Genomic DNA, 7,981 nt, shown 5'->3' with positions numbered 1-7,981 from the left:
GACAAGGAGCATAAGGTCCAGAAGTCACCCCCCAGAATCAGAAATTGTGGGAACTACACCTCATCCTCAGCTCCCTGTTCCTCCTTTTTGGGTAAGAGCTGATATGACAGCCCTAGGAAGCCCTTGAGGTGTCAGGTAGTGACCATGTGGGTTTGCTGGGCTGTTCCTGAGTGTTCTGACTCCAAATCCAAGCATTCCTAAAGAATTTAGTCCCCTATCCTGACAAAGATACAGATGTTCATCCTACAGATGTTCAGCCTTGCAGGCAGCACTGGGCCCTGGCAGGAGCCGAAGCAGATTTGGGGATGTGGTGGGAGAGAGACACAAAGGCTTCGACAAACTCTTGTTTAAAGGGGGAGTTCTCTGCTTTGCAACCAGTGTTTTAGCCAAGGCAGCCCTGTCTCTGGCAATCCCCCTCCAGAGGCAGCTCAGGGCTCTGTAAATCTGTGCCCAGGCTGCAGGGATCAGTTTCCAGCCCAGTTTCCAGCTCCATATTTTGAGTTTGTTGTGCTCTGTTCAAAGAAATCTCTGCCGGGGCTTTGGTCAAGAGGCTGTGCTGGAGGAAGCAGGGCAAGGCTGCTTTTTGTTCCTTGGCTTTCTCCCTTGGTTCCCTCATTGGCAATCTTTGCTCACCTTTTAGGGTGGGCACAGGGCTTGAGATGATTTTTGTCTTTGGCTCCACAGCTGTGGCCCTCAGTGAGTTGGACACAGGTTCAGAAAAAAGGCAGGAATTTGCCTGACATAAATAAATAAATTCCATCACCCCAAGTCCCACTGGCTTTTGAGATTTGCATGACCTTACCTGTGCTTTTGAGTAATTATTAGATTTCCATCAGGTTCAAGGCTTCATATTGGAACAAATACAACACCAAACCTCAGAGATGTTATGAACACAGTTCAGTTTGAATTTTTTTGTGGGGAGAGAGCCCCAAAATGCCTCCTTCTGGGTTCCTTGGACTTCAGGGTGTCAGAACCAGACAGATCTCACTTGTTTCATGGCCCACTGGCCCTGGTGCTTTGTCATCACGCTGATCTTTTCCCTTTTCCTAATTGGATGTGTTCTCCCTCCTCACTGAGTGACATTTGAAGAGCAGCCTGTGGGATCAATGAGGAAGCAGGGCTGGCAGAGAGAAATAATCACTTTTATCAGCCCAACTGACATAATTGGAATAAGCAGCCGGGCTTTGGGCATGGAAGGCTTTCCTGAGGACTGTGAGGAGCTGCAGGCTGTGTGCCTGCCCAGATGTTTACCACAAACTGGAATGGAGTGGCCTGCCCACATCTGGCTCTTTTATCTACAGCCTATCATAACTGCTATAATTACCACATTCATGTTACTGCTCTCCAATCACTAAAAGTCAGTACATTACAGTTTAAGCTAGAAGTTGTGTTTCAGTTTTCTTGCAGTGGAAAATTCGGAGACCTTTTTTCTACTTGCAATATTGGCGGTCTTGTTTGCCTGTGCTCTCTTTCTGCTTGGTGAAAACATCTTCTTGCTTGAGGTGGGTTTATCTTTTGCTCTAAGTCACAAAAACTTTTTCTAACTATCATACTTTTTGCTTCTTTGGTTCTCCAGTAAGACTGGCTCAGCAATTCTTTTCTTTTATATGAAAGCTTGCTTCTATCTCTATTCTTTCTTCATAATCTACACTTGAAAATCTTTCTGCTAAATATACACATCTGTGAGACTTTCTTGTCAGACTTTCATCTTTCCTAACATCCACCTTTTAACCTCTGCAGTGCCAGGAGGGAAGTAGTTGCTGTGTTTCAGAGCAGACCAAGAGAAAGGAAAATGCTGGACAGGAGGGGCGAGCCTGGTGCAGAGTGAGGCCTTGTGTGGAACCTGGCCCTGCTGGAGCAGCTGAGCACCAGGGATTCATTGTCTCTGGGCCAAATACCGAGTGCTCAGCCATCAGTCAGCGCTGCTGGGGATGCAGGTGACAGAGTGACACAAAGCGAGGGCAGCAGAGGAAACCGGGGGCGGGGAGAGCAGGGCAGTGACAGCCGCAGATTAAAGATGCTTATCACGGCCTTTTCTTCCCCCTGCTGCTTTCCCCACAGCTGAGCTTGGTTTCCAGAGCACAGGAGATCGCTGTCTCCAAGCCACCCCTGCCTCCCTCGGGGCTGGTCCCTGCCAGTGCCCCCTGAGCCCTGATGGTGCCAGCAGTGTCCCTTGTCCTGAGCCCTCCTGGTGCCAGCAGTGTCCCCTGGGCTGAGCCCTGATGGTGCCAGCAGTGTCCCTGCCAGTGCCCCCTGAGCCCTGATGGTGCCAGCAGTGTCCCCTTGTGCTGAGCCCTGCTGGTGCCAGCAGTGCCCTTGTGCTGAGCCCTGATGGTGCCAGCAGTGTCCCTGTCCTGAGCCCTGCTGGTGCCAGCAGTGTCCCCTTGTCCTGAGCCCTGCTGGTGCCAGCAGTGTCCCTGCCAGTGCCCCCTGAGCCCTGCTGGTGCCAGCAGCGTCCCCTGTGCCAGCAGTGTCCCTTGTCCTGAGCCCTGCTGGTGCCAGCAGTGCCCTTGTCCTGAGCCCTGCTGGTGCCAGCAGTGTCCCTTGTCCTGAGCCCTGATGGTGCCAGCAGTGCCCCTTATGCTGAGCCCTGCTGGTGCCAGCAGCGTCCCCTGTGCCAGCAGTGTCCCCTGTGCTGAGCCCTGCTGGTGCCAGCAGTGTCCCTGTGCTGAGCCCTGATGATGCCAGCAGTGTCCCCTGGGCTGAGCCCTGATGGTGCCAGCAGTGTCCCCTGTCCTGAGCCCTGATGGTGCCAGCAGTGTGCCTGCCAGTGCCCCCTGAGCCCTGATGGTGCCAGCAGTGCCCTTGTCCTGAGCCCTGCTGGTGCCAGCAGTGTGCCCTGTGCTGTCCCCAGATCTGCTTTCCTGGCAGGCTCTGAGCCTGCCCAAGGGGGATTTGCACACTTGGGGGGGGTTTGGGGTGGTTTCTGCTCCATCATCCCACCCAGCAGCTCAGAGGGGACCCCAGCCAGGTGCAGGGGGGTCACCTTAATGCAGCCATGGATTCCCAGCAGCCTGGGCTGGAGCTGCACACTGGCTGGTGGTGTGAGACCAAGGCTGATTCCAAGACAAATGCACCAAATTGAAAGGTCCTTCTGATTTAAAACCTTTTCACTGCCTTTCTGAGCTGCCCAGACAATTCTCAGTGTCATTGAGCAGGAGGCAAATGATGTGGCACCTCCCGTGGTGTAAAGCTCTGACTCCCATAAATAATGGCCATGGATAGAGGAGATATCCCATGAAAACAGCACAGGGACCTGTGCCCTCTCCCCCTGCCCATCCAGCAGGACCTGCTGTGCCCCCAGGTGAGTCCTGGAGCTGAGGACACAGGCAGGTCCCTGTGTGCAGGGAGGACAGATCCCCACCTCACTCCTAATTTTAGAAGGCTGCTCCAGGAGCTGGTAGGAAAAGGAACTCCATGTGCTGGAATATGTGCAGGGTCCAAGAGGAAATTTGGTTTTTCCTGAGAACTTTCTTATCAAATCTGCCTCGTATCAAACCCAAAATGGCTGAGTGGCTGCTGAGCTTTGCCTCAGCTCCAAGGGGATGGATTGAGGAGGAATTGCTGCAGGGTGGGATGGCCACAGTGGATGTTCTTCATCTGGGGCAAACCCAAGAGGCTTTAATTTGCTTTAATCACCTTTTCCTCCTGGATCCCACAGACCTTTGCAGCCATTGTGCCCACAATTTTCTGTTTTCCCTCACTGAAACACAATCAACAATTCCTTATTTCTCCAGCAATATTAAGAGGACATTCACTGGTGTCTGTTCTTTTGGAGCAGCTCCACAAGATAGTCCTAAAAAACTTGGGTTTCAAAACGTTTGGGTTTCTCTGTGGCTACAGCACAAGGAGTCCCATCCTTTCCCTAAAGACCTTGCTGGAAAAATAAAATAACAATTCAAAAGTTGCTTAGGTTAATTGTTAGAACTCTTTGTAAAGCCTCAGCCTGTTCCATTGTAGCCGCATTTCTCTTCACAAAGAAAAGCAAGGCACAGCTTCCCAAGGATATTTCTGGAATTCACATTCTCTGAACTTCAGAGAAAGAAAAACCAATTTTTTATTTCATTTACTGTTTCTGTGTTCTTCACAAGTAGAATGCATTGTAGAAGATCATTGTTTACTTGAAGAGAATTGGTAATTAGATTCTGGTATGAGAGTTTTGATTTATTGACCACTTGAATCCAGGTGTGTGTGTGTTGAGACTGTCAGCTGAATCACCACATTATGTGCAGTTGTGTGCTTGTGCAGATTCGGTTTAGATTCAGTTGTTAGGAAAATTAATCCACAAACAGCAGAGGTTTATGTCCAAGAAGGAGACAGAGGAGTCCTTTCTGGCTTTATTGGAATCAAGGGAGAGGCCATGGGGCATTCCCTTGGAATCCCTTGACTTTTTGGAGGACACAGCCTCCTTTTTATTCCAATTTCCAGCCACATTTCCCTTCTCTCTTTCCCCATTTCTGAGGTACTTGAGAGGTTCAGACTTCCCAGAACACCTGATACCAGAGATTCCCCTCCAATGTACAACCCTTCCTTTTCATTTTTTCATTCTTATAGAATTTAGGGTTTTTTCTTTCCCATTGTTTCTTCATCTCTCAATGTCTAATTTAATTTATCAGCAAACCTAACATTTATTTGTAAAAGCAAATCTCTTTTTCCATTCATCAATCAGTGGAATCCTGCCCAGTGATTCTTTTATATCCCAGTGCTGGTTTTATCCACCAGCAGACCCACAGCTGGTTTGCAAAGACAAATCCTCTATCCCTCTCATAATGTAATATAGTATAGAATAATACAGTATAATAAATATAGATATAATATAATGTGATACATATTTTTAGATATAATTATATATAATTTTTATATATAATATATATAATTTATATATATAATTTTATATAAATTATATATATATTATATATTATATATAATATATATAATATATATATATAATATATATAATATATATTATATATATTTTTTATATATATATATATAAATTAGCCTTCTGATAAGATAGAGTCCACCTTGTCATTCCTCCCCCTCGTCGGGGCTGCCCTGCTTTTACTGCATTCCATCTCTGATCCCTGTGTTTCACCCGGACCCTGGACAGTTCCAGCAGGAATTGTCGCAGGGATTTTCCTCTGAGCACAGAAGTGAATGGATGGAACAGAACTCACTGGCTGAATTCTGCAAGATTTGGGGAGTGGAGGATCCTTAATGAAGTGACCGGGCTTGAGGAGAAACACACGGAGAATCCTGCACGAAACCACCCACAGGCCACCAAAGACAAGGGTTTAATCGGCTACCATCAAATAATTTGCTTAATTGTGGGCCGAGGCCGGTGGCGAGAAGGGTGGGAAGCACGAAGCTGTCGGGTGAGGTGAAAACAGGCACAATTCTCCCTCTGCTCGCTTCCCTCTCAGCCTGGCCGTGATGGAACCCCATTAAACCATTCCCTTCCCTGGGGAATTCCGCATCCCATTCCCAGCTCGCTTCTCACATCCCACCTCTTCCACTGCATTCTCATTTTCTCACTCGGGAACCGAAGGCAGAGCAGGCCCTGGAAGCGAAAGGCGCCGCCCTGGGAGGAATTTGGAAGGAATTAGAGACGGCGCTTCTCGGTCGCTTTAGATGATGTGATTTAATTTTCTTATCTTCTGCACAGGCAGGAAGGGTGAGCTCGGCTCTCATCTTCACCACGCGGCTCAGAGAGTCACAAGACCCCTCATTACAAGATTTTAAAGTATTTATTTATTATTTATTAGTATTTAACTAATAAAACACTGCTAACAAGTATATCTATGCTTTTGACTCAATCTTTAACTATTTCAACTTACGGACTCACGCTGCAGTGTGAGCTTTCTTAGCTAATCATGTTATGACACACAAACTTACAGTGCTGTACTCCACTCTGGAGGAAGCGGGAATTTCTGTTTGTCACCTGTTTGTAAGTCCCTTATCTTTTGAGGAAACAAGGACAGATTCTTGGTTTTGCCTCCTAATCTTCTACTTAGCTTATGTGCCTCTGCTTTAAACTATAAATCCACATTCTCGCTTCTAGCACCTCAGTTTGGAGGCTTTTTCTAAGGTTTCAGATCAAATCCTGTGTTTAATTCTAAGCTTTGGCTTCCAGGCCCGAAGTTCTGAGACTTCTCTGCATTTCAGATTCCAGCACCACCCGGGCTCCTTCCCCACCTCAGCCCCTCTGGAATGCGAGACAAACCCAGTTTAATTCCTTAAACAAACCCTGTTTAACTCCTTAAACAAACCTTATTTAACTCCTTAAACAAAGCCTGTTGAGCTCCTCAAACAAACCTTATTTAACTCCTTAAACAATGGGCAGTAATTGCTTTTGGATGGGCCATTGTGTGCAGCACCCACCTCGGAGATGGTATCTGCGAGAGCGGGGCTTTGTGTGGCACCGAGATTTAACAGCACACCAGATTACATCTCTGACGAGTGTTTGCATTTGCTGCGCCATGCTAATTGGGTGATTTTAATCTGGGCTTGATTTTATTTTAATTTTTTTTTCTGGACGTTGCCAGCCCTGAGGGAAATGGTGTGAGGCTGTCTCGTGCTAAAATTAGCCCTGGCAAGCTCAAATTCGCCCCTTCCGCCAGCTCCCGGCAGAATATTTGGGATAAAGAACGGCTCCGAGTCTGACCAGAGAACCTGCGATTCCCACCTCTCCCACTCCCCTTTTCCATGGAGGCACAGATCCCACGTTTTTAGAACTTTGTATCGTCCACAATTCCTCCCCACTCCCCGGAGAACAGGAATTTTCTCCCTCAGTTCACCAGAATGTATCTAAAGCTCAGCTTTTCGCCTTAAAAATCAACCCTCGTGCCTCTCTGAGGACTTTTTGGTTGCATCCCTGGAGATGCTGCTGCAGAAGAGAAATTCTCCAGGAACCAACCCTTGTGCCTGCAGTTTTCTCTCAGAGTCGCCTGTGGCCGTCTCTGAGTCCAAGAAATCCCTGAGAGAAGTTTTCTCCTTTACATTTCCAGTTCTAGGAATATTTTAAAAAAATATTCCAAAAAAATATTCCAAAAAAAAATCTCCTGGGTCCTCCTGCAGCTGAGCTGCTCCCCAGGGCAGGGCAGAAGGCCAGGCCAGGTAAACCAAGATAATAATGAAGATTTGAGTGGTTGAGGTGAGCACAACACCGTGCTGGCTCCCTGCCTTCTCCCCAGAATGAAAGAAATTCGTGCAACTTCCCTGCTGTGCCCGTTAAATATTCCTGCAGGGAGCTGAGCCCTGCCCAGCCATTGATTCCCCACCTCAAAGGTCAAAGCCATTTGGTTTCATAATCACTTGTGTAACCCCCTGGTGCAAGTGGGAGGTTGGGAAAGGTGTCCTGGAGGAGCAGGTGGAGCAAGGAGGGAGATGCTGCATTGCCCAAATGCAGGGCTGGGTGGAAATGTGGATCTGGGGTGGGATTGTGGGAGGGGAAAAGGCAGAAATGCCTCTGTGATGCCTTGGGAAGGCTGAGCCAGAGCAGAGACCAGACAGAGCTACAGAATAAAGCAGGGATTTATTCAAAGCATCTCCTCCATGGAGCCACCTTGGGCAGCACCAGAGCCCAGCCAGGGCTGCACCCAAGATGAACCAAAATGGCCCCAAAATGCACGGCCGGGCACGGGCTCTGTCCCTGGGATCAGTTCTGCTCCATTTGCACCTTGCAGTTCATTGTCCCATTCCAGCTTTAGCCCCTGCAGTCCCACCCTGCTTGTTTTTCTCTCTCCAGCCCACGGGGTTTGTGCTCCTGGGGCTGTTTTTGATGAATTCCTGAGCTGTCCCAGTTCCATTTGGAGAGGCAGCAGTGGGATGTGTGAGCAGGGTGGGTGCATCCCTGTGCACCCCAGTGGCTCCATTCCTGCAGGATTAGCCAGGAGAAGATGCGACAGGACCCTGGGGACTTCCCAGGACACCCAGGGCAGGGTTGTGTCTCTTCAGCAGCTGCTGCTGTGGTTCTCAAGGC

This window comes from Molothrus ater, chromosome 15 (genome assembly GCF_012460135.2).
Source record: "Molothrus ater isolate BHLD 08-10-18 breed brown headed cowbird chromosome 15, BPBGC_Mater_1.1, whole genome shotgun sequence".
NCBI classification, from domain to species: Eukaryota; Metazoa; Chordata; class Aves; order Passeriformes; family Icteridae; genus Molothrus; species Molothrus ater.
The sequence above is the reverse complement of the archived record's forward strand: the minus strand, read 5'-3'. Positions refer to the sequence as shown.